General features: G+C 41.8%; 1 protein-coding gene across 1 annotated transcript in view; it reads left to right on the top strand.

Annotated features, from left to right (window-relative positions):
- The window catches only part of etv6 (ets variant 6), a 37,019-nt gene that overhangs the window by 2,986 nt on the left and 29,669 nt on the right, over positions 1-4,364 (top strand). The window contains exon 2 of the mRNA XM_015392604.1: positions 1,786-1,787. The gene's annotated coding sequence lies outside the window, so the exon portion shown is untranslated. The remainder of the gene's footprint in view (positions 1-1,785; positions 1,788-4,364) is intronic.

The raw sequence follows: 4,364 nt of genomic DNA, 5'->3' as shown, positions 1-4,364 counted from the left end.
CAGCAGACAGCAAGAAGCCTCCCAGATCTCCAGATGCATTTGAGATATCAAAAAAGTACTCCAGAGTGTTGTTCAGCATGGGGGTGAGTAGAAAATTAAGGCTAATCATGTTTTGGGTGTACTATTCCTTTAATACGAGGTATATCATGGGTATTTTATCTTATCTGGACAAAGATTATTCACTTAGTAAATAATGGAAGATTTTAAGCAATCTAGCAAATATGAATAAAATATACAGCAGCTAGCTTTAATGAGTGTAGGACTGCATCAAAATGACATCAAATGGTTTGTTTTCTCTTTACTTTATCCTGGTCGCGAACCAGTTCTGCTGGAATGCTTCTTCACCGTCGGTCTGGAATTTCTAGGGATGCACAGCAGTTTCCTGCCAAAGCACTAGGGGGAGTCTATTCGCAAGAACTTTGCCGGATGGTCACGAGAACTTCTTCGTCGGCGCTGGCGGGAGTGTTTATGTTCCCAAACAACATGTCTGAGGCATCGTACCAATGGTTGACCTTCCGAACCTCTTCGATCAACCTCTCTTCGTAGTTATCCGTTGTTATTACTACTCGGTTTTTAAAAATGGCGCGCCCCGGCAACGAACCGAGAAGGACAACCACAAGCCGGAAATAGCAAGGACCAATCACAGCTGCTTTTTGTCTACGCACTTCCGCTCGAGGTCTGCGCGGGTTTGCCACCATCCGACGTTTAGTCAGGATTTTCTTTAGGTGCGCGACGACGGTTGCAGAAGCTCTGCGTGGGGGGGGGCAGATGATGGTTGCAGAGGCTGTGCGTCAGAAGTATAAATTGGCCTTTAGAGTCCATGGAAACAAGGCTGTGTAGTTTCTTTAGTTTGTCTATGTGTGTGTGTGTGTGGGGGGGGTTTCACAGCTGGGCCTGCTCTGATCTACCTCTGAGGGGGCGGATGAATGGATGAATACATGAATACATGCCAGTGAATCTTCTGTCTCTGCAGAGCCAGAGGTACAGTAGGTATGTAGAGTTTGTCTCTCACTGCTTCCTTTGGCCTTTCTGCTTCTTTATGGCGTGTTAGCTGCGGTGGGGGGGGGGGATTGCGTGGTTAGTAAGTGGTGTGTGTTGCTGTTTCTCTGTTTCTCTGAGGGGGAAATTTCCGGCCCCTGGAAGCAGCTCTGTCCTCAGGAATTTCCTGAGTGGGCAGACGTTGCTTCCTGAATAAATGTTGTTGTTGTTATGTGTGTGTGTGTGTGTGTGTGTGTGTGTGTATGTGTGTGTGTGTGTGTGTGAACTTTTTTTTCTCTCCTCTGAAAGGGAAACTGTTCTCACACACCGTCTAACGAAGCTGAGCGCAGCCCCCTTCTCTTCCTGTTCGCGGCCCACTCCACATGGCGCTTCTGACGTGGGGGTGGTGGGCTTTCTGCAAAGCATCACACCCCCCACACACACACACACACACACACACACACACACACGCTGCTGCTGTGACTGAATGCTTTTATAGGAAATGCAACTCAGGCTGCAGAATCTGCAAACGCTCTTCCTCCCGTTAAATGTCCGTTTGGATGCGGCGGCTCTCTGCCGCCACGCTGGAAGTGATGTGTGTTTGATTTGTTTGTGTGGATTGAGGAAAACGACGAACAGACCACCCACAGTCTTCTGCACAACAAAGAACTTCTTCAAGGACAGTTTTTTTTTGTTGACACTTTGAAGAGATGAAATGATCAAAAGCAGCTGAAAAAGAAGAGATATTCTGCATCTCAGCTTTTATTTCCTCATCAAACTGGAAATCCCACAAGTCGGCGCCGGCAGGCGTCTTAATAGTGATTTAGTGCAGCAGACGTTAAAGGTTTTGTGTTCAGAAAGGCGTTTTGGCAAAGTTTGCGTGATGGGTCACGTCCGCTGGGCATGCCTGAGCTGGAGCCACCTGAGGCTGCGCTGCTTTTCCAAGAAAAGGAACAGCAATAGGGAGAAGCAGGACAGGGAAGGTTAAAAAGCGCTGAGTGTTCGGGATGAACAGGAAGCTTCTTTCAGCCAGCTGAGCTGCAGTGCACAGGTGATTCATCTCTGGCTGTGCTTCTGAGGCTGGAGCCGTGCAGAGGATTCATGTTTATTCCTCCAGTAGAAATCCTGCTGTTTAAAAACACTTTTCTAGAAGTTCAGCTTTTTAAAAGTGTCAAATGATCATTTTTAAAACTACTTCAAGTATAAAATTAAAAAAACTAAAAGTATAAAAGTAAAAATCCAGAAGCTTTACTGCACTTTCTTATTGAAGGAACATTTTTCTACCATTCTAGATGAGAACTTCCTTAAACTTCATCTTCTTAGTTTTATAACTAATGGTAACAGAATCACATATAACTTTGCGTCATCTTGATAAACTATTTATTTTGGTTTGTGGTGAGCAACAAGTTGGGGCAGCACCGCGTCCAACTACAAAGAAATGAATTGTCTGGATGCTTTTTATTTAATAATGAAAATGAGCTTAAATGGAACAAAATTGATGAGTCGATTTTTAAAATGTAAGGAGTAGAGAGTAGAGATAAATGCTAATTATCTCTAATCGTTAGCAGAAAGGAAATCAAAATAAAATCGCAATATACGTAAAAAAAAAAAAAATCGCAATTTATATTTTTTTGAAAAAAAGAACTTTTAGCTGAAGTTATTTTCTCCCAATCAACCTGGAAGCTGCTGCTGCAGTGCATTCTGGGACAGCTGTCAGTCTGGATGACGGACAAGTCTGCTCTGATGCATGCTGGGTAAAGAGGGAGGGGCCAGAACATCCGCACACCAGAACGCAGAAGTAACGGCCAATCAATGTGACAGAAATAAAAAAAAACAACGAAAATATAAAATCAAATCATAAAATTAAAATTCTTTGATTTAAAAAAAAAATCAAATATATAAAAAAAAAAACAGTAAAATATTCAATCTTTTAAAAATAAAAAAAGCTTAAAATGTAAAAAAAAAAATTCTGATAAAACAGCAAAGTGAATCAGTTTACTGTTTGACTTTTTTTTAAATTAGCTTTTGAAGAACCTGCTCTTTGTTTGGAAGATAATTTTAGAAAATAGAATAAAATAAAAAACATTAGAACTGGAAATTTACAGTCATATCTTTATATTACTGTTTTTATATATTTATTTATTTTTTATATTTTTTAAGGTTGCTCTTTTAAAAAGGATGAAATTGTTCCATACGGAATGTATTTTTGTTTAACAGAATGACAATAAATCTGTCTATATCTATATATCTATATCTAGAATGCTGCAGCTCTGCTGAGTTTGTTCAGAGTTCGCTGCATTGCTGAGAGCTGAGGTGTTGCTGCGTTTCTTAGAAATGCAATCCCCGAACATCCCAGAAGCTCTGAGTCACAACCTGACATTCAAGCATACATGGGACATTTTTCCGTCCTTAAGCGCTTCCTTCCACGACCTAATGATTAAACCGTGACATGTGCATCTTACCGACCTTTAACGAATGATTTCCATTTAATGAAAAAAATGGTTCAAATGATCTAAAAAGCAGATTGGAGGGAGTTTTAGCCGTTAGCCTAAAGGAAAAATAGGTTTAGTTTCCATTAAAGGTCCTTTTAAAATCATTGGTAGAATTATTTTTCCCTGATGATGCAACTATATTACAGTTGATTGCTCAGTGTTCACCTGAGTAGCGGTGAGCAGGTATCCAATGACCTGCTGCTTGCTTTAAAGCAACCTTTGGTTACCAGCTTCCTTTGAAGATGCAAAAAAAACAACTAGAGAGAAGTGAAATTGGCTTTGGAAGAAGAGGAAGAGTGGCAGTTGGCGCCGAATTCAGGAACTAAGCACACATGAGTGGGCTTGCTCCTGCTCTCAGCAGCTAGCTATCAAAAACAGGTCGCGCTGCTTCCTGGCCATAAACGTTCAGCGTGATTGATGAGCTGTTTTATGTTTGTTTTGACTGGATGGAGTCCAGTTTCGCCGGACGGGGACAGGCACGCGCACGCCGCTGGAGGAAGCTCAGGATGCATGGGCGGGGGGGGGAAGTAAAAGTGTGTTTGCAGGGGGATTTTTTTTCCTGCCACACCTACCTGACAGGGAATGAATGAGCACAAAGGGGAGAGGAACGCTCAGCCAGTAAGTTAGGAAACGTGTTCCTCCTCTCCACATGTTCCTGAGTCAGGGTGTCAGTAGGTCACCTTTGCTTTCCTCCTTTCCTAAAACATTCTTCATCCGGGGAGTAAAACCTGAATCTATTCTCAATAAAACAGGAAAAAAGTTTGACCAAAAGGGATGAAGCTCCTGAAGGTGAGAAATACGGAAGAGGATTAGGGCCACTGGAAAAAAAAAAAAAGTTAGCTGATTTTTTTTATTTTGTTTCAGTATAGTATGGGGAAAAGTCAGAATTCTGAC

Source organism: Cyprinodon variegatus, unplaced genomic scaffold (genome assembly GCF_000732505.1).
Source record: "Cyprinodon variegatus isolate N-32 unplaced genomic scaffold, C_variegatus-1.0 Scaffold598, whole genome shotgun sequence".
Classification (NCBI taxonomy): Eukaryota; Metazoa; Chordata; class Actinopteri; order Cyprinodontiformes; family Cyprinodontidae; genus Cyprinodon; species Cyprinodon variegatus.
Note: the sequence above shows the minus strand (reverse complement) of the source record. Positions and strands in the feature narration are given on the sequence as shown.